General features: G+C 47.6%; 1 protein-coding gene and 1 long non-coding RNA gene across 2 annotated transcripts in view; one reads left to right on the forward strand and one right to left on the reverse strand.

The window, feature by feature from the left end:
• The window catches only part of rasgrp4 (RAS guanyl releasing protein 4), a 77,879-nt gene that overhangs the window by 62,752 nt on the left and 5,127 nt on the right, over window positions 1–10,000 (reverse strand). The window lies entirely within an intron of this gene.
• LOC127909880 (uncharacterized) lies at window positions 2,120–2,366 on the forward strand. The gene is made up of 3 exons (XR_008072828.1): window positions 2,120–2,138; window positions 2,203–2,298; window positions 2,331–2,366. It is a non-coding gene; the product is annotated as an uncharacterized LOC127909880 (long non-coding RNA).

Consider the following 10,000-nt stretch of genomic DNA (forward strand, 5'->3'; position numbering starts at 1 on the left):
GCTTCCCGGGGGAAATATATAGACCAGTTCTAAGGAACTGTCCTTGCCTACGTGACATCACACACCTAGTGACATCACACACCTAGCGACATCACACACCTTGCGACATCACACACCTGGTGACATCACACACCTAGCGACGTCACACACCTAGCGACATCACACACCAAGTGACATCACACACCTAGCGACATCACACACCTAGTGACATCACACACCTATCGACATCACACACCTAGTGACATCACACACCTAGTGACATCACACACCTAGCAACATCACACACCTAGCGACATCACACACCTAGTGACATCACACACCTAGTGACATCACACACCTGACATCACACACCTAGTGACATCACACACCTAGCGACATCACACACCTAGTGACATCACACACCTAGTGACATCACACACCTAGTGACATCACACACCTAGTGACATCACACACCTAGTGACATCACACACCTAGTGACATCACACACCTAGTGACATCACACACCTAGTGACATCACACACCTAGTGACATCACACACCTAGTGACATCACACACCTAGTGACATCACACACCTGGTGACATCACACACCTAGTGACATCACACACCTAGTGACATCACACACCTGGTGACATCACACACCTAGCAACATCACACACCTAGACATCACACATCACACACCTAGCGACATCACACACCTAGCGACACGACATCACACACCTAGTGACATCACACACCTGGTGACATCACACACCTACGACATCACACAACATCACACACCTAGTGACATCACACACCTAGTGACATCACACACCTAGCGACATCACACCTAGCGACATCACACACCTAGCGACATCACACACCTAGTGACATCACACACCTAGCGACATCACACACCTAGCGACATCACACACCTAGCGACATCACACACCTAGCGACATCACACACCTAGTGACATCACACACCTGGTGACATCACACACCTAGCGACATCACACACCTAGCGACATCACACACCTAGCGACATCACACACCTAGCGACATCACACACCTAGCGACATCACACACCTAGTGACATCACACACCTAGCGACATCACACACCTATCGACATCACACACCTAGCGACATCACACACCTAGTGACATCACACACCTGGTGACATCACACACCTAGCGACATCACACACCTAGCGACATCACACACCTAGCGACATCACACACCTAGCGACATCACACACCTAGCGACATCACACACCTAGCGACATCACACACCTGGTTTAGAACATTCCCAGAGGCAGCGGGGAATACGAAGGAAATCAGGAATCCTCAAACCAACGGGTAGGGACCTACCTGAATTTGTCCAATAAAAGCTCTCATTTTTTGTTGCAAAACGTTTCCCCTTTGAAACTGTTTGCTACGGTTTGAAATAATGACTACACCCCAGCTGACCACTGGTCTGCTTTAGGGGGGTAGTATGGTAGGGCCTGCTGTTGAATACCGGTCTGATGTAAGTTGGCTGGGCTACTAGAGGTAGATGGGTCTGGTTGGCTGGGCTACTAGAGGTCGATGGCTCTGGTTGGCTGGGCTACTAGAGGTAGATGGGTCTGGTTGGCTGGGCTACTAGAGGTAGATGGTTTGGCTGGGCTACTAGAGGTCGATGGCTCTTAGATGGGTCTAGAGGTAGATGGGTCTGGTTGGCTGGGCTACTAGAGGTAGATGGTTCTGGTTGGCTGGGCTACTAGAGGTCGATGGCTCTTGTTGACTGGGCTACTAGAGGTAGATGGGTCTGGTTGGCTGGGCCACTAGAGGTAGATGGGTCTCGTTGACTGGGCTACTAGAGGTAGATGGGTCTGGTTGGCTGGGCTACTAGAGGTCGATGGGTCTGGGTGGGCTACTAGAGGTAGATGGGTCTGGTTGGCTGGGCTACTAGAGGTAGATAGATGGGCTACTGGTCGATGGGTCTGGTTGCTGGGCTACTAGAGGTAGATGGGTCTGGTGACTGGGCTACTAGAAGTAGATGGGTCTGGTTGGCTGGGCTACTAGAGGTAGATGGGTCTGGTTGGCTGGGCTACTAGAGGTAGATGGGTCTGGTTGGCTGGGCTACTAGAGGTCGATGGGTCTGGTTGGCTGGGCTACTAGAGGTAGATGGGTCTGGTTGACTGGGCTACTAGAGGTAGATGGGTCTGGTTGGCTGGGCTACTAGAGGTAGATGGGTCTGGTTGGCTGGGCTACTAGAGGTCGATGGGTCTGGTTGACTGGGCTACTAGAGGTCGATGGGTCTGGTTGACTGGGCTACTAGAAGTAGATGGGTCTGGTTGATTGGGCTACTAGAGGTAGATGGGTCTGGTTGACTGGGCTACTAGAGGTAGATGGGTCTGGTTGGCTGGGCTACTACAGGTAGATGGTTCTGGTTGGCTGGGCTACTAGAGGTAGATGGGTCTCGTTGACTGGGCTACTTTGTTCTCTCTCTCTATCTTTCTATCTCTCTATCTCTCTTTGTATCTCTCTTTCTATTTATCTTTGTTGTCTCTTTGTTACAACTCCTCCAGGCTACCTTAACACCTCACCAACCCTTACAGTTAAACTTCTCCAGGTCACCTTAACAGGCTTATACAGATCACATCCTCCAGTCCACCTTAACAGGCTGATACAGATCACATCCTCCAGTCCACCTTAACAGGCTGATACAGATCACATCCTCCAGTCCACCTTAACAGGCTGATACAGATCACATCCTCCAGTCCACCTTAACAGGCTGATACAGATCACATCCTCCAGTCCACCTTAACAGGCTGATACAGATCACATCCTCCAGTCCACCTTAACAGGCTGATACAGATCACATCCTCCAGTCCACCTTAACAGGCTGATACAGATCACATCCTCCAGTCCACCTTAACAGGCTGATACAGATCACATCCTCCAGTCCACCTTAACAGGCTGATACAGATCACATCCTCCAGTCCACCTTAACAGGCTGATACAGATCACATCCTCCAGTCCACCTTAACAGGCTGATACAGATCACATCCTCCAGTCCACCTTAACACCTCACCAACCCTCACAGTTCCAGGCAATCTGATAAGAGCTGAGTTCAACTACAACAGAAAGCACACGGATCAAAACAGAGACATGTTGTACTACACGAGCTCTGCACATACGTGGAGCCTAAAATAAAATGGAGAGATTTTCACAGCACAGTAAAGTGAACCCAGGATCACTATAGTACAGACTGACCACTAATTACAGAGTCAGGAAAAGACTTGATGCAGCATGCAAACTACCTCAATGAAATACATCTAGTACCTCTAACTACTGAAATACCTTCTACTGAAATACCTTCTACTGAAATACCTTCTACTGGAATACGTTCTACTGAAACACCTTCTACTGAAATACCTGCTACTGAAATACCTTCTACTGAAACACCTTCTACTGAAACACCTTCTACTGAAATACCTTCTACTGAAACACCTTCTACTGAAACACCTTCTACTGAAACACCTTCTACTGAAACACCTGCTACTGAAATACCTTCTACTGAAACACCTTCTACTGAAATACCTTCTACTGAAACACCTTCTACTGAAACACCTTCTACTGAAATACCTGCTACTGAAACACCTTCTACTGAAACACCTTCTACTGAAACACCTTCTACTGAAACACCTTCTACTGAAATACCTGAAACACCTTCTACTGAAACACCTTCTACTGAAACACCTTCTACTGAAACACCTTCTACTGAAACACCTTCTACTGAAACACCTTCTACTGAAACACCTTCTACTGAAACACCTGCTACTGAAACACCTTCTACTGAAACACCTTCTACTGAAACACCTGCTACTGAAACACCTGCTACTGAAACACCTGCTACCGAAATACCTTCTACTGAAATACCTGCTACTGAATGAAATACCTTCTACTGAAATACCTGCTACTGAATGAAACACCTTCTACTGAAACACCTTCTACTGAAACACCTGCTACTGAAACACCTTCTACTGAAACACCTTCTACTGAAACACCTGCTACTGAAACACCTGCTACTGAAATACCTTCTACTGAAACACCTGCTACTGAAACACCTTCTACTGAAATACCTTCTACTGAAACACCTTCTACTGAAACACCTGCTACTGAATGAAACACCTTCTACTGAAACACCTGCTACTGAAACACCTTCTACTGAAACACCTTCTACTGAAACACCTTCTACTGAAACACCTGCTACTGAAACACCTGCTACCGAAATACCTTCTACTGAAATACCTGCTACTGAATGAAACACCTTCTACTGAAACACCTTCTACTGAAACACCTGCTACTGAATGAAACACCTTCTACTGAAACACCTGCTACTGAAACACCTGCTACTGAAACACCTTCTACTGAAATACCTTCTACTGAAACACCTGCTACTGAAACACCTTCTACTGAAACACCTTCTACTGAAACACCTTCTACTGAAACACCTTCTACTGAAACACCTTCTACTGAAACACCTGCTACTGAAACACCTGCTACTGAAACACCTTCTACTGAAACACCTTCTACTGAAATACGTTCTACTGAAACACCTGCTACTGAAACACCTTCTACTGAAATACCTTCTACTGAAACACCTGCTACTGAAACACCTGCTACTGAAACACCTTCTACTGAAATACCTTCTACTGAAACACCTGCTACTGAAACACCTTCTACTGAAACACCTTCTACTGAAACACCTTCTACTGAAACACCTGCTACTGAAACACCTTCTACTGAAACACCTTCTACTGAAACACCTTCTACTGAAACACCTGCTACTGAAACACCTGCTACCGAAATACCTTCTACTGAAATACCTGCTACTGAATGAAACACCTTCTACTGAAACACCTGCTACTGAAACACCTTCTACTGAAATACCTTCTACTGAAATACCTTCTACTGAAATACCTGCTACCGAAATACCTTCTACTGAAATACCTGCTACTGAATGAAACAGTCACCTGGGTGAACTATACTCCCCCACCATGTATATACCTCACCTGGGTGATCTATACTCCCCCACCTGTTATATACCTCACCTGGGTGAACTATACACCCCCACCTGTTATATACCTCACCTGGGTGAACTATACACCCCCACCACGTATATACCTCACCTGGGTGAACTATACTCCCCCACCTGTTATATACCTCACCTGGGTGAACTATACTCCCCCACCTGTTATATACCTCACCTGGGTGAACTATACTCCCCCACCTGTTATATACCTCACCTGGGTGAACTATACTCCCCCACCTGTTATATACCTCACCTGGGTGAACTATACTTCCCCACCTGTTATATACCTCACCTGGGTGAACTATACTCCCCCACCTGTTATATACCTCACCTGGGTGAACTATAGTCCCCCACCTGTTATATACCTCACCTGGGTGAACTATACTCCCCCACCTGTTATATACCTCACCTGGGTGAACTATACTCCCCCACCTGTTATATACCTCACCTGGGTGAACTATACACCCCCACCACGTATATACCTCACCTGGGTGAAATATACTCCCCCACCTGTTATATACCTCACCTGGGTGAACTATACTCCCCCACCTGTTATATACCTCACCTGGGTGATCTATACTCCCCCACCTGTTATATACCTCACCTGGGTGAACTATACTCCCCCACCACGTATATACCTCACCTGGGTGAACTATACTCCCCCACCTGTTATATACCTCACCTGGGTGAACTATACTCCTCCACCTATTATATACCTCACCTGGGTGAACTATACTCCTCCACCTGTTATATACCTCACCTGGATGAACTATACTCCCCCACCTGTTTATATACCTCACCTGGGTGAACTATACTTCCCCACCATGTATATACCTCACCTGGGTGAACTATACTCCCCCACCTGTTATATACCTCACCTGGGTGAACTATACTCCCCCACCTGTTATATACCTCACCTGGTTGAACTATACTCCCCCACCTGTTATATACCTCACCTGGGTGAACTATACTCCCCCACCTGTTATATACCTCACCTGGGTGAACTATACTTCACCACCTGTTATATACCTCACCTGGGTGAACTATACTCCCCCACCTGTTATATACCTCACCTGGGTGAACTATACACCCCCACCACGTATATACCTCACCTGGGTGAACTATACTCCCCCACCATGTATATACCTCAACTGGGTGATCTATACTCCCCCACCATGTATATACCTCACCTGGGTGAACTATACTCCCCCACCTGTTATATACCTCACCTGGGTGAACTATACACCCCCACCACGTATATACCTCACCTGGGTGAACTATACTCCCCCACCATGTATATACCTCAACTGGGTGATCTATACTCCCCCACCATGTATATACCTCACCTGGGTGAACTATACTCCCCCACCATGTATATACCTCACCTGGGTGATCTATACTCCCCCACCATGTATATACCTCACCTGGGTGAACTATACTCCCCCACCTGTTATATACCTCACCTGGGTGATCTATACTCCCCCACCTGTTATATACCTCACCTGGGTGAACTATACTCCCCCACCTGTTATATACCTCACCTGGGTGAACTATACTCCCCCACCATGTATATACCTCACCTGGGTGAACTATACTCCCCCACCTGTTATATACCTCACCTGGGTGAACTATACTTCCCCACCTGTTATATACCTCACCTGGGTGAACTATACTCCCCCACCTGTTATATACCTCACCTGGGTGAACTATACACCCCCACCACGTATATACCTCACCTGGGTGAACTATACTCCCCCACCTGTTATATACCTCACCTGGGTGATCTATACTCCCCCACCTGTTATATACCTCACCTGGGTGAACTATACTCCCCCACCTGTTATATACCTCACCTGGGTGAACTATACTTCCCCACCTGTTATATACCTCACCTGGGTGAACTATACTCCCCCACCTGTTATATACCTCACCTGGGTGAACTATACTTCCCCACCTGTTATATACCTCACCTGGGTGAACTATACTCCCCCACCTGTTATATACCTCACCTGGGTGATCTATACTCCCCCACCATGTATATACCTCACCTGGGTGAACTATACTTCCCCACCACGTATATACCACACCTGGGTGAACTATACTCCCCCACCTGTTATATACCTCACCTGGGTGAACTATACTCCCCCACCTGTTATATACCTCACCTGGGTGAACTGTACTCCCCCACCTGTTATATACCTCACCTGGGTGAACTATACACCCCCACCTGTTATATACCTCACCTGGGTGAACTATACACCCCCACCACGTATATACCACACCTGGGTGAACTATACACCCCCACCACGTATATACCACACCTGGGTGAACTATACTCCCCCACCTGTTATATACCTCACCTGGGTGAACTATACTCCCCCACCTGTTATATACCTCACCTGGGTGAACTATACTGCCCCACCTGTTATATACCTCACCTGGGTGAACTATACTCCCCCACCTGTTATATACCTCACCTGGGTGAACTATACTCCCCCACCTGTTATATACCTCACCTGGGTGAACTATACTCCCCCACCTGTTATATACCTCACCTGGGTGAACTATACACCCCCACCACGTATATACCACACCTGGGTGAACTATACACCCCCACCACGTATATACCACACCTGGGTGAACTATACTCCCCCACCTGTTATATACCTCACCTGGGTGAACTATACTCCCCCACCTGTTATATACCTCACCTGGGTGAACTATACTCCCCCACCTGTTATATACCTCACCTGGGTGAACTATACTCCCCCACCTGTTATATACCTCACCTGGGTGAACTATACTCCCCCACCTGTTATATACCTCACCTGGGTGAACTATACTCCCCCACCTGTTATATACCTCACCTGGGTGAACTATACACCCCCACCACGTATATACCTCACCTGGGTGAACTATACTCCCCCACCATGTATATACCTCACCTGGGTGAACTATACTCCCCCACCTGTTATATACCTCACCTGGGTGAACTATACTCCCCCACCTGTTATATACCTCACCTGGGTGAACTATACTTCCCCACCTGTTATATACCTCACCTGGGTGAACTATACTCCCCCACCTGTTATATACCTCACCTGGGTGAACTATAGTCCCCCACCTGTTATATACCTCACCTGGGTGATCTATACTCCCCCACCTGTTATATACCTCACCTGGGTGAACTATACTCCCCCACCTGTTATATACCTCACCTGGGTGAACTATACACCCCCACCACGTATATACCTCACCTGGGTGAACTATACTCCCCCACCATGTATATACCTCACCTGGGTGAACTATACTCCCCCACCTGTTATATACCTCACCTGGGTGAACTATACTCCCCCACCTGTTATATACCTCACCTGGGTGAACTATACTTCCCCACCTGTTATATACCTCACCTGGGTGAACTATACTCCCCCACCTGTTATATACCTCACCTGGGTGAACTATAGTCCCCCACCTGTTATATACCTCACCTGGGTGATCTATACTCCCCCACCTGTTATATACCTCACCTGGGTGAACTATACTCCCCCACCTGTTATATACCTCACCTGGGTGAACTATACTCCCCCACCACGTATATACCTCACCTGGGTGAACTATACTCCCCCACCTGTTATATACCTCACCTGGGTGAACTATACTCCCCCACCACGTATATACCTCACCTGGGTGAACTATACTCCCCCACCTGTTATATACCTCACCTGGGTGAACTATACTCCCCCACCACGTATATACCTCACCTGGGTGAACTATACTCCCCCACCTGTTATATACCTCACCTGGGTGAATTATACTTCCCCACCTGTTATATACCTCACCTGGGTGAACTATACTCCCCCACCTGTTATATACCTCACCTGGGTGAACTATACACCCCCACCACGTATATACCTCACCTGGGTGAACTATACTCCCCCACCTGTTATATACCTCACCTGGGTGATCTATACTCCCCCACCTGTTATATACCTCACCTGGGTGAACTATACTCCCCCACCTGTTATATACCTCACCTGGGTGAACTATACTTCCCCACCTGTTATATACCTCACCTGGGTGAACTATACTCCCCCACCTGTTATATACCTCACCTGGGTGAACTATACTTCCCCACCTGTTATATACCTCACCTGGGTGAACTATACTCCCCCACCTGTTATATACCTCACCTGGGTGATCTATACTCCCCCACCATGTATATACCTCACCTGGGTGAACTATACTTCCCCACCATGTATATACCTCACCTGGGTGAACTATACTCCCCCACCTATTATATACCTCACCTGGGTGAACTATACTCCCCCACCTGTTATATACCTCACCTGGGTGAACTGTACTCCCCCACCTGTTATATACCTCACCTGGGTGAACTATACACCCCCACCTGTTATATACCTCACCTGGGTGAACTATACACCCCCACCACGTATATACCACACCTGGGTGAACTATACACCCCCACCACGTATATACCACACCTGGGTGAACTATACTCCCCACCTGTTATATACCTCACCTGGGTGAACTATACTCCCCCACCTGTTATATACCTCACCTGGGTGAACTATACTCCCCACCTGTTATATACCTCACCTGGGTGAACTATACTCCCCCACCTGTTATATACCTCACCTGGGTGAACTATACTCCCCCACCTGTTATATACCTCACCTGGGTGAACTATACACCCCCACCACGTATATACCACACCTGGGTGAACTATACACCCCCACCACGTATATACCACACCTGGGTGAACTATACTCCCCACCTGTTATATACCTCACCTGGGTGAACTATACTCCCCACCTGTTATATACCTCACCTGGGTGAACTATACTCCCCCACCTGTTATATACCTCACCTGGGTGAACTATACTCCCCACCTGTTATATACCTCACCTGGGTGAACTATAC

Source organism: Oncorhynchus keta, chromosome 1, assembly GCF_023373465.1.
Source record: "Oncorhynchus keta strain PuntledgeMale-10-30-2019 chromosome 1, Oket_V2, whole genome shotgun sequence".
NCBI classification, from domain to species: domain Eukaryota; kingdom Metazoa; phylum Chordata; class Actinopteri; order Salmoniformes; family Salmonidae; genus Oncorhynchus; species Oncorhynchus keta.